Source organism: Bos taurus, chromosome 13 (assembly GCF_002263795.3).
Source record: "Bos taurus isolate L1 Dominette 01449 registration number 42190680 breed Hereford chromosome 13, ARS-UCD2.0, whole genome shotgun sequence".
NCBI classification, from domain to species: domain Eukaryota; kingdom Metazoa; phylum Chordata; class Mammalia; order Artiodactyla; family Bovidae; genus Bos; species Bos taurus.
In genome coordinates, this window is record NC_037340.1 from 74,864,185 (window position 1) to 74,877,386 (window position 13,202).

Genomic DNA, 13,202 nt, shown 5'->3' on the forward strand with positions numbered 1-13,202 from the left:
AGTTTTCTCATCTGTGAAATAGAGGAGTTTGAGGATTGAATTCAGAGGATAGAATTTTTCCAGTAGTCATGTATGGATGTGAGAGTTTGACTACAAAAGCTAAGTGCCGAAGAATTGATGCTTTCGAACTGTGGTGTTGGAGAAGACTCTTGAGAGTCCCTTGGACTGCAAGGAGGTCCAACCAGTCCATGCTAAAGGAGATCAGTCCTGAATATTCATTGGAAGGACTGATGCTGAAGCTCCAATACTTTGGCCACCTGATGCAAAGAACTGAATCCTTGGAAAAGATCCTGATGCTGGGAAAGATTGAAGGCAGGAGGAGAAGGGGTGAAGAGGATGAAATGGCTGGGTGGCATCACCGACTCAATGGACATGAGTTTGAGCAAGCTTCGGGAGTTGGTGATGGACACGGAAGCCTGGCGTGCTGCAGTCCATGGGGTCGCAGAGAGTCGGACACAACTAAGCGACTGAACTGAACTGAAAGCACTCAACATTCTAACACTGTGTGTTAGGTGGGGTCAGAGAGAGCTGGGGGAAGAGAAGGGACTTGGGATGAACAGAAAGTAAAGTGGAAGGAAACGCAGGTGTTGGTTCTGAGGCTTGAGGGGTTAGGCGGGTACTCAGGTCCCCTGAAAAATCCCCAGGCTGCTCTGCTTCAGTCTAGACCTCACCTCCCCTTTCAGGCTATTACTCCTCCTTCCCTCCCTGCATTCCCTGCCCAGTTTTTCCTCCTCTATTTCATTCTTTATCCGCATTAAATTGACCATGTCACCCTCTCATCCATAGGCTTGGGTGATTCCCCTTTGCCCATGGAAGTGATTCTCCAAGTGCGCCAGGAGAACCCAGGGAGGGGGGGATAACCTTAGGTTATCTGGAGTCCCTTACACGACCCTTACAGGATCTGGGGTCCCTTAGGAAATTTCCAGTTCTCTACTAATTCCAAGGAGGACATCTCCATTTAATGGTATTTTGTCCTCTACTTCTTTATCAAAAGGAGGTGAGGCTCAGATTCAGAGCTATCAGCAAGAACTTAATATCACTGATGAGTTCCAGCCATTTCCTTCTTCTCAAAGCACCAATCCTCTTGCCCCCCAGCTACACGCTTTCTTCTTTGTATCCTCTTCCCTGGCTGCTCCTCCCCAGTCTCTGGGATTGTCCTCTGGGTCTGACCCTCTAAAGCTGGTGTGCCATCGGGCCCCCTCTTGTCTGGACTCTGTCCAGTCCCATGGATTTCAGCACTACCAGTGAGTCCCCAGCACATCTCTCCAGACTCATAGAGGAATGTCCAGCTGCCTTCGTGACATCACCACTTGATGTCCATCTCAACCTGAAAGTCCAAAATGGAGCTTGAGTTACCCCACACCTCTGCCTTCCTTCCCTCTTGCTCACCCTGTTGCGGGAGATGCTTAACCACATAGGGGTTTCCTTGGTTCCTCTCTCTCACCCGCCCCATCCAATCCATCAGCTGTACACGATCACTTTACCCGCAAAACATATCCTGCAGCTACAGACACTTCCCTCTAGTCACTTCGTGCTCTGGCCCAAGCCATCCTCACCCCTCACCTGCATGTTACAGTCCCCTCTGCCCTGGTCCTGTTGCTCCCACCCTGCACCCCTCAGTCCACCACGCAGCAGCTGGAAAGGCTTTTAAAAATGGTGATCAGATAATCTCCCTCCGCTGCTTAAAAGTTTCAAAGGGAATTCCCTTGTGCTTACAAAAATTCAAGCCCTTTGCGCTGGTTTACAAGGACCCGCTTTGGCCTGTTTCTCCCTCTTCATCCCCACGTGACTCACCCCCTTGTCCACTCTGTTCTGGCCCCAGGAAGCTCAGTACCACCTTATTCTGTCTGGGACACTCTCACGCTTGATCTTTGCATGGTCAGTATCTTCTCTTCCTTTTGCTGTCTGCATGAGGGTCACCTCCACAGAGAGGACTTCCCTGGCCATCCAATAACCAAGTCACTTCCAGACATGACCAAATCGGCCTCTTCAGGCACAGCAGAGCATGACACTTGTACTTGTTTCCTTTCTTTGCTTTTTTTCTTTTCCCCATATAGCTATAAATGTCTTCCCTGGTGGTGCAGTGGTAAAGAATCCACCTGGCAATGCAGGAGACGCAAGAGACGTGGGTTCAATCTCTAGGTCGGGAAGATCCCCTGGAGAAGGAAATGGCAACCCACTTTAGTATTCTTGCCTGGGGAATCTCATGGACAGAGGAGCTTGGTGGGCTACAGCCCATGGGGTTGGAAAGAGTCGGACACGACTGAGCACTCATGCATGCATGCACGCACGTGTATAATTATGAACCAAGAACTTGAGTTAGTAAAATGTCCAGGAGGATCATTGGTGCGAACCTGTCTGGTTCACTGCTGTATCCCCAAAGCCAAGAATGGTGCCTGTGTCATTGGAGACAATTATTAATTATTTGTTTCTTGAATTAATAATTATACATATATATATTACAATCACCTTCGATTTATGATGGCTATCACTGTGTTTTTCCACTGTAGATAGAGATTTAAACTTTCCTTTTAAGAATAAAGAGAAAAAAAAAAAGAATAAAGCAAAAGGAGATCTTATAAGAGAATTGTATCCAGAATATTAAAAAACTCTTACAACTCAACAATAAAAAGACAGCACGGTTAAAAATGGGCAAAGGATTTGAATAGACATTTCTCCAAAGCTGAAATGCAACTGGCCCATCAGCACATGAAAACATGCTCAGCATCAACAGTTACTGTGTGTGTTAGTTGCTCACGCGTGTCCGACTCTTAACGATCCCATGGACTGTAGTCCACCAGGCTCCTCTGACAACGGAATTCTCCAGGCAAGAATATTGCAGCGGGTTACTATTCCCTTTTCCAGGGGATCTTCCTAACCCAGGGATTGAACCCGAGTCGCCTACGTCACAGGCAGATTCCTTACTGTCGGGAGTTACCAGGGACGCCCCATTAGTCACTATGGAAATGCAAATCAAACCACAATCAGATGCCATTTTAAACCCATTGGAATTTAGCTACTAGGCTGATTAAAAATGAAAAAAGACAGACAATAGAAAGTGTTAGCAAATGTGGAGAAGTTGGAATGCTCATGTATTGCTGGGGGTATTGTGAAATGGCACAGCCATTTTGGAAACACTTCGGCAGTTCTTCTTCCTCAAAAGGTAAACATGGAGTCATCATATAATCCAGCAATCCCACTCCTAGGTGTATACCTAGGAGAACTGAAAACATACTCCACACAAAAACTTCTGTGTGAGTTGATAGCGACATTATTCAAAATAGCCCCTAAGTAGAAACAACTCAGATGTCCATCAACTGATGAATATGGTATAGCTATCCAATGGAATAGTATTCAGCAATAAAAAGGAATGGAGTGCTGCGATATGCTTCAACACATCTGAGTGGACCCTAACACCAGGTTTCTAATGGAAAAAAGCCAGTCACAGAAGGCCACATCACATACTGTTTGATTCTATTCATCTGAAGGCAATGGCAACCCACTCCAGTACTCTTGCCTGGAAAATCTCACAGATGGAGGAGCCTGGTAGGCTGCAGTCCATGGGGTCTCAAAGAGTCGGACACGACTGAGCGACTTCACTTTCACTTTTCATTTTCATGCACTGGAGAAGGAAATGGCAACCCACTCCAGTGTTCTTGCCTGGAGAATCCCAGGGACGGGGGAGCCTGGTGGGCTGCCGTCTGTAGGGTCGCACAGGGTCGGACATGACTGAAGCGACTTAGCAGCAGCAGCAGCAGCATTCATCTGAAGTGTCCAGAATAGGCAAATCCATAGAAACAGAAAATAGATTAGTGGTTCCCAGGACGTCTGGGATGGTGGTGGGGGGAGAGGGAGGGAAAATTGGAAATGACTGATAATAGTTGATGAAAATGTTCTGAAATTAGATAGTAATGATGATTGTGCAATTATGAATATGCTAAAAAACATGAATTGTACACATTAAAATGGTGGATTTTATATTATGTGAGTTACATCTCAATAAAGCCATTATTGAAAAATAAAGTTGAAAAATGATCACTGAAAGAAAAAAGCCAAGAAAGGCATGAGTCTCCGGCACAGTCATGGAAGAGGAATGTGAGCGATTTGGAGCTACCTTATGGGGACTTCCCAGGTGGTACAGCGGTTAGGACTCTTCACTTCTACTGCTGAGGCACAGGTTTGATTCCTGGTCGTGGAACTAAGATTCCACATGATGCATAGTGCAGCCAGAAAAAAAAAAAAGATGTTGGCTTATAGACTTACAAGGATAAAGTCCAGACATCACAGTTTAACATTCAAAGCTTAACTCCAGTTTTGTATGCTGCTCTTCTCTTTAATCTGGTCACTTTGGGCTGCTCCCTGTCTCTGAAACAGGAATCTTTAGCACTGCCTTGTCCTTTTAAATCCTTGCCCCTGACTGGGGTGCTCACTCTCATTTTCTCTATCTGGTTTAATTTGGTCTGGTCAATATCTGCTGAGGCTTCTCAGGTGGCATTGTGGTAAAGAACCCGCCTACCGATGCAGGAGACTGGAGTTCGATCCCTGAGTTGGGAAGATTCCCCCAGAGGCGGGCATAGCAACCCAATCCAGTATTCTTGCCTGGAGAATCCCATGGACAGAGGAGCCTGGTGGGCTGCGGTCCACAGAGTCGCAAAGGGTCGGATGTGACTGAAGTGATTTAGCACGCATGCACACACGCGGTATATGCCAGGCTCTGTGCCAGGTGCTAGTGACACAGTGCAGAGAAGTGAGACGGACACGGTCTGGGCCCTGGGCTGGCTCCCAGGCAGGACGAGGGAGATGAAAGAGTACCCGGCAACAATCAAACTGGAAGGAGAATCTGGGATGCTGGGAGCACTGAGGCTGCAGAGACGCAGAGGAAGAAACTGACAGAGCCTGAGGGATCCGGAAGGGACAGAAGAGGGGCTGTTTCAGCTGCGGAGTTTAGTCAGGCAAGGAACAGAGGGAAGCATATGACAGGCTGAGGGAATGGAGTAGGCTAAAACCTCAGACAGAGCACAGCAGGTTGGAGGAGGCATCAGAAGGCAGACTGACTGGAATGTAGCCTGGGAGGTGCGGAGTGGCAAGAAACGGTCTTAGAGGGAGAGTGATCAGGCGATCGGCGCTCTGGGTCTTTGTTGGTCATGCCAAACATGCTGGATTTTTAATTCCAGAGCTCAGTTCAATTCCACAGAATATTATGCTTATTTTTCTTCAAATCACTGATCACCCCTGGCATTATACATCCATCTGTTTATTGCCTGCCCCCCTACTAGAAAGGACGTGAACTTTGTGTTGTTGACTGCTGTGTACTCAACAGCCAGAACGGCTCATGTAGGCACTCCATAAATACTTATCAAATGCATGGATTTACATGCCTGTCTCCTTTGCTTCACAGTTATTTAAGGTCAGGGAATGGCTGGATTCATCATTATGTCCCCAGGACCCAGCACAGAGCTTGGCACACACATGGTGCTTAATAAATATCCAGAGAATAAGTGAATGAATAATTGTCTCCTTCAATAGGCTACAAATTCCTAAAGGGCAGAGACTGCTTGATATATGTCGTCAGTGGCCCACACATTGTCTGGCAGACAGCAGACACTCAGTAAAGATTTGTTGCACTAGTCGAGAGTCCCCTCTGGATGGGGCCCCTGGCACGCTTGCGTTGGGAGCTAAACCTTGACACCTTCAAGGGTATTAGCTCCCAGGTAGTCAGGAAGAGGAGATCCCCAGTTGTCAAAGAGTCTCCGGACCTGGGGCCACAGGTCTTGCCGACAGGATTAGCCTAGATGTGCCAGGTAGCCAGGGAGACTGGGAGCATCAAGGAGGGTTTCCTGGGGGTCAGAGACCACACCACTGCCCATCAGGCCTCAGCCCTGCCCCTCTCTGGTGATTGGCAGGTGGCTCCACCAATGAGATGTGAGTGCAGCTGTGGGTGGAGGTGGTGGGATGGGACAGATGGTGGGTGGCAAGGAAACCCCCATGTTCTCCTCCATCTGTTACATTTAATTGACTTCCCGCAGAAAGAAAAAAAAAAAGATAAACCAGTTGCAAGGATGAAATTGCTAATTAAAAGGCCCTCTGATTAGATAGACAAATATTTACCAATTACGCCTGACCCTGTCTCTCTCTCTTATGTCTGCAAACTCCCCCGTCAGCATCATGGCTGCATGACACCCAGCTGGTGGCTCTTCCACCAATGCCTCTCCTGGGGCTCAGACTGGCTCCGGGTGAAGCCGGGTAGGAGAGAGGCAAATACAGCAAATAGTCATTCAACAAACACCATGCCCAGGTCCAGGCTCAATGCTGGGCCCCAGAGAGCCGCATCAGGATTGCCAAGCTCAGTGCTGTGGGTTGTGTGCTGCACGAAGGTTCAGCCCAGGGAGAGTGGGGCTCCACTTGTCAGCCTGAGACTTCTGGTGGCAGAAGAAGATTTTTTCTTTTTTTTTTTTGCACAATGGGCCATTAGCTTGCCAACCCATGTTCAGAGGATCATGGCTGTATTTTTTTAAATCCACACAGAATGGGCTAGTGACAGCTGAATAGAGATGACTATGATTCACTTCCTGAGCCATGGGCTCTTGGGAGTGTGGGGGAGAAAAATCTACCTGTGATGAATAAACTGTCATTTAACATTTACTGAGCTCCTGACGTTGTGCCAAGTGCTGGGCTTCCCAGGTGGCACTCATGGTGAAGAACGTGGCTGCCAGTGCAGGAGACATAAGAAACGGGGGTTGATCCCCGGGTGGGAAGATCCCCTGGAGGAGGGCATGGCACCCCACTCCAGTATTCTTGCCTGGAGAATCCCATGGACAGAGGAGCCTGGTAGGCTGTAGTCCATGGGGTTGCACAGTCGGACACGACTAAAGCGACTTCGCATGCATGTGCTAAATGCTGGGGGAGAGAGAGATGAGTAACACATATTTCCTGCCCTCCAGGAGTCCTGTCCACTTGGAAGAGATGGGCACCCATACCTGGGTCTGCCCTTCCTGTCTTCTTTTCCTTCCTGCATTCCAAATAATCTTCAGAAATACCTGTGAGATAAGAGTCATCGCTCTGGACTCATGGGGCCTGCACTCGAATTTTGGCTCTCCTCTGTTCTGGCTGCGTGACCTTGGGCAGCTTACCTCACCTCTCTGTGCCTCAGGTTTCCTAAGTTGGAAATAACAACGGTAGCAGCATCGTGGAGTTATTACAGATGAAATGAGTAAATGCATGTAACTCATGCCTGACACATAGTAAGTGCTCAATAAAAGGCAGCTATTGTTATTTTTTGGGTCTATTATGTGTCCCTTGGGAACACAGAGCTGCACCAGTGTGGTTTCCTCTCCCTTTAGAACCCACAGTGTGGTGCACACACAGAGAAACCCAGTAACATACCCAAGCTCACATACACTCAGGCTGTGCTGAAGAAGTTGTGGTGACAGGGTGCAGTTTTATTTTTTGTTTTCTAGTTTTGACTATACTGGGTCTTCACTGTGATGTGCAGGCTTATTTGTCCCATGGCATGTGGGATCTAGCTCCCTGACCGGGGATCAAACGCGCATCCCTTAACCACTGGACCACCAGGGAAGTCCCAGGGTGTGGCTCTAGAATGAATGAGTTTTAGCTTAGAAGTCAGATGAGTTGAGGTTGTCTTACACCCAGACTGGGGAAAATGGAACGATTGCCTGGTGAGGTCATGAGCTCTCCATCCCTGGAGGTATGCCAAAGAGTGAGGTTGCCACAGAAAGGATCCCAGCTGTGTGGGAGAAAAGCAGGTCAATTCCATCAGGCAGACACTGGTTTGGGGCGTGACAGCCCCCTCCTAGGACAGTGGGATAAGTTTTCCAGGACCAGAGAATTCCCTAGCAACCTGGTGGTTAGGACGCAGTGCTTTCACTGCCAGGACTGGATTTGATTTCTGCTTGGGAAACTAAGATCCTGCAAGCTGTGCGGTACAGCCAAATTAAAAAGAAGAAGAAGAAAAAATGGATGCTAAAGTTCTCCAGGAACAGCTGGGTAGGCGTGGAAGCCTGACATTGGGCGATGCACTGGGAGCCCATTCTACCAGCAAAGGGACAGCCAAGCCTCCCGCCATGTATGTTCATTTCCTGGGGTGAGGCCCTGAATGGCAGGAGTGTTACAGACAGAGACAGGAAGGTGTCAGACTTCAGCCCCGAAGGTGGCCCCAATTGGGGTGGGAGAGAGCTGGGATGATTCAGTCCTGAAGGGGTGACTTGGGAACCCCTCTGCTGTGTGACCACTGTCTACTTACTCCTCATCTCAGTTTCCCCACCTGTAAAATGGGAAGAGAGTGGACCAGATAAATGTCAGTGTTCAGCCCTTGTTTCCCTTCTCCCATTTCCAAATCACTGACAACACATATTAAGTACTCACCACATGCCCAAATCCGTCAGTCCTAAAGGAAATCAATCCCGAATATCCATTAGAAGGACTGATGCTGAAGCTGAAGCTCCAATAGTTTGGCCACCTGATGCAAAGAGCTGATTCATTAGAAAAGACCCTGATGCTGGGAAAGTTTGAAGGCAAGAGGAGAGGGGACGACAGAGGATGAGATGGTTGGATGGTATCACCTACCCAAAGGACATGAGATCGAGCAAACTCCAGGAGATGATAAAGGACAAGGAAGCCTGGTGTGCTGCAATCCATGGGGTCGCAAAGAGTCGAACACGACTGAGCGACTGAACAATAAGAACATGCCATGCACTGGATAAGAACAACTAAGCCTGTTGCATGTAGCATCTTGTTTATTAAAGTTTTATTTTATTTTTTGGCTGTGCTAGGTCTTCATTGTGTCGCGTGGGCTCTTTGTTGCAGCGCACGGGCTTCCTCGAGTTGCGCACAGGCTCAGCAGTTGCAGCATGGGAGCTTCTCTAGTTGTCCTGCAGGATGTGGGATGTTAATTCCCTAACTGGCAATCAAACCCACACCCTCTGCACTGAAAGACGAATTCTTAACCACTGGACCACCAGGGTTCACCCTTAGCATATCATTCAAATTTCACCTCAACCCAGAAGGTAGGTACTCTTACCGCCATGCCCGCTTTACAGATACAGAAGCTGAGAAGTAAAGGAAGCTAAGTTCAGCTAGCACAGAGGTAACAGAGCCAGGTCTCAAATTCAGGCCTGGCTGACACTGAGACGGGGGATGCCAGTACCTCTGTCCTCCTGCCTGCCAGTCCTGCTAGGCTCCCCCACACAGCCCCTGCCCTGCGCCCCGTCCTAGGAGCACGCGTCCCCCCACCGTCCCCTTCCTGGGCTCATACCATGAAAGCCCCATGCAGTGCCTTCGACTCTAGAGGGATATATATTATCTAAATTTGATAAGACAACTTAATTTCACTCCGTGTCTGTTACCGGCGATAAAACCAGGAGACTTTTATGACCCAGCGTCCTCGGCAAGATTGTCAGGAACTTATTATACAAGGTCTAACTGGATTTCTCCCTGCAGATGGCTGGGAGCCACGGGCTGGAACGCAGTTTGGCATCACATTTGGGGGAATAAATGCAAAATGCCTGTTCCAGAGGCTTAGATAAGGCAGCAGGCCTCTGAGCTCCCCAAGAATCGGATCTGCCTTTCCCAGGCCCTGAAGGGTGATTCGGATAGGATTTACTTAAACGCTGTTGGCGGAGGACAAGATGATGGGTTTTCTCTCCCCCTCACCCCTTGATCCTTCTCACCCAGGGAAGGAATGTGGAGGTGCCTGAGACTTGGGGTTCAGAAAAGAGGTTTCTGGAGAGTGAGAAGTTCAGGGCAAAGATGGGGTATGGAAGGAGGGGCATGAGTGGGTGATGGAGGATGAGACAGGAGATGTGAGGACTGTGTGCAGTAACAGAGGGTAAAGGAAGAGCCAAAGGAGGGGAACTAGGTGCGTCTTCACTTGCTGTCTTCACTTGCTGCCTGGGGATGCCCCCAAGACTTCTTCCTTACTGCCCTGAGACGCCTGTCTCCTTCCCCAGCCAAACCCCAGGGCTGGTGTGGACCCTCACACACAGGGCTCCTAAAACAGACGATGTCCCTCAGATGCGGGGTAAACATATTTGGGCTCACAGATGCCACAATATATTCTTTGCTTTCCTGGCATCAACTGAGCTGTTTGCATGATCGGCACTGCCCAGAATGGTATCCACAGACCATTGTGAGAAAAAGCCATCATCTACCGATACCCCAATATTTTTTAAGGTTCGCCATCAGCAAACACCACATTCGAAGCTCACCTCAAAATCTGATAGCTGCTAGGCTTGGGCTGACAGACAGACCTAGGATTCAGCTCAGTCTTAACACCCAGTGCAGATCTATAGCCTCCTAAACCTCACGCCTCCTAAACCAAGATCAGGCCCAAGCTGAGAGTTAGACTCTCCAGACTGACATCCCTCCAGGGGTGGGCTTCTACACATATTTGGCACAACTCCAGATTCAGACATCGTCTGGAACTAGACTCTAACCCTTAGCTTGAGCATCCCCAGCCTTGGGCTGCCCCCAGAATCCGAAGGGTCGCCCTCAGATTCAGGCATCCTCCCCCAAAGAAGCTCGGACCAAGCCTGAGGTCACTGCAGGCTCGGGCTCTCCCAGGACCCATCAGGGGCGATGAAACTGTTCACTGGCGATGACCAAGGAAGCAATGACCTGGGAAGCTTCGGGTCTGCCCTGGCCCTTTCTCCCAGGCCAGGAAGGCAGCGAGCTATTTTCATCTGTCACCCAGCTCCTGGTGCCTCATTTATCTCCCTTTCAATGGACTCGGGACTCACTTAAGGGAAGGCTTGTCTCATCTTTTCACCCCTTTGTTGCTTCCTCTTCCATCTAGAACCCTCCATCTTAGCTGGGCCTTTCCCCCTCCAGGTTTTAGAGAGGAGAGGGTAACATTTATTGCTCATCTTCTGTGTACCATGAGTGTGGTCTCATGGAACTCTCACCATAACTGTTCTTTTTAAAACAATTATTGGTTTTTATTTCTGGCTGTCCTGGGTCCTCGTTGCTGTGTGGGTTTTTCTCCAGTTGCAGCGCTCAGGCTTCTCACTGCGATGACTTCTCTTGTGGCAGAGCATGGGCTCTAGGGTGCTTGGGCTTCAGCAGTTGCAGCATGTGGGCTCAATATCGTGGCTCCCAGGCTCTGGAGCAGACTCAAAAGTTGGGGTGCATGGGCTTAGTTGCTCTGAGGCTTGTGGGACCTTCCCGGATTGGGGGTCAAAGTTGTGTCTCCCACCTTGGCAGGCAGATTTGTTACCACTGAGCCATCAGGGAAGGCCCTCACCATAATCTTTTGAACTAAATTTTTATTATATCCATTTTCTTGATAAAGAACCAGAGGGACAGAGAGGTTAAGTCACTTGTCCAAAGCCACACAGCCCTGAAGTGTGGGAATTTTGTCTCTGCCAAGGTCCTGGTCCTTGTATGGGCTTGGGCATGCCCTCGGGTGGTGCGGCTCCAGGGGGTGCTGTGGCCTTTGGAGAAGGCACAGTGGGAAGGCTGCTGTTGTTGCTGAGCCCAAGTTTGTATTGTTTCCACATCGGCAAAACTCATTATTTCCAGTAGACAGGAGGATGGGGGGAACAGGGGAGTGGAGGACACCGCAGGGAGATCTAGGACACTGGTTACCAGGGCCAGTAGCTGTGGGGGTGGCGGGGGCAGGAGCTGGCCTTTGCCAGAGACAGTGATGAATGGGTCGGGTCCCAACGGCAAGGTGCTGAAGGGCAGAGACCCAGTTCCTGCGTGTGTGTGTGTGTCGGGGGTCAGAAATCACTGCCCCCCTGGGACTACCCCATCTTGAGTGAAGACCAGAGAGTCTATGGGACCTCTGGAAGACTCATAACCCCTGGCAGGCCCGACAGGATGCAGAAGGCAGGCTGGATCCCCGTCTGTGCCCCTCAGCTCTGCAGTTTCCTGCGGGACCCAGTGGGGTTTGAGGCTTGAACCAGGATCTGGGGCTGAATGAGAGAGAGCCTGGCTGCAGCGGGGAGCATGTGACTGTTGGAACCAGGCTGTATCCCTTCCCAGCTGGGTGACCTGGAGCAAATCATTTCACCCCTCTGAGCCTCAGTTACAAGTAAACAGGTGCAGTGAGGCTCATCTGCGGGGCGGTGAGGGTTGGAAGGTACGTGCTAAGTGCTCGTTCAGGAAACGGTGCTTTATATTACAAAGGGGTTACCATGCCAGCACTCTAAATGGCTGGCCCTGAAAATTGCCTCTAAAGGGAATAGGGATGGAACCCAAATCCCTCAGCTGAGAGTGGCTTTTTTTTTTTTAAAGAGAAACAAGTAATATAATCCTCAAAGGATTTTCCCTTTTGGCTCTAAAAAATAAATAAATAAATAAAACAACTAATATCTTCATTTCCATCCTCCCTTTTAAGCTAATTTGTGGAAAATTAAAACAGGGAACTCACGGTGGCTGGCATTTTAATTGGATCTTGACTGGCGTCCTCACTAGGATTCCCTGATTAGTGTCTTCAGTTAAATCCTCTATGCTTCTTTTAGCTGATTTTCTACCCTGGGCAGGACCTGGGATAGGCAGGGCTGCCCAGGGCCCAGGTAACTTCCCATGCCAAGAAGAGGGCTTCAAGCTGGTACCCCAGATGCCCCAGGGGCTTCGGGGACGGAGTGACCCAGGTTGAAATTTTGGCTCTGTTACCTGATTGGGTGGGGTGGGGGGGAGCGGGAATCTGTGCAAAGGATTTGCAGGAGGCACCTGTGTCCTCAGCTGAGCCTGGGACACACCTGAATGAATTTACCTGGCACACGCAGACGAGCAGCACGTGGTGTCTCCTTCAGTCTACCTCCAAGAGAGTCTGGGAGGGGGGCTTTCACAGGGCGGGAAGAATGGCCAGCCCTACCCTGCCCGTATGGCCCAAGGGCAGAGCTCCTACCTGCATCCATCAGCCTCGCAGTTTCTGGTTAAAAAGGCAGTTCAGGGACTTCCCTGGCGGTCCAGGGGTTAAGAGTCTGCCTGCCAATGCAGGGGACACAGGTTCGATCCCCGATCCAGGAAGATCTCACATGCCTTGGAGCCTCCAAGCCACCACTACAGATCCCACGTGCAAATACTGAAGCCAGCACACGAAGCATCGAAAACCTAACGCAGCTGGAAAAAAAAGCTCACTGCTTTTCCCACTTCCAGGATTTCGGAAATGAGACTAAGACATACAAAGACATACTGTGTCTTTGTTTCTTGAGTGCTTACTTCCTTTCAGACCTTCTTTT

At 49.5% G+C, this 13,202-nt stretch overlaps 1 non-coding gene across 1 annotated transcript; it reads right to left on the bottom strand.

Moving 5' to 3' along the window:
* Positions 1–10,080: 10,080 nt before the first annotated feature.
* LOC112449455 (small nucleolar RNA SNORD35) lies at positions 10,081–10,167 on the bottom strand. The gene has a single exon (XR_003038018.1). It is a non-coding gene; the product is annotated as a small nucleolar RNA SNORD35 (small nucleolar RNA).
* Positions 10,168–13,202: the final 3,035 nt, after the last annotated feature.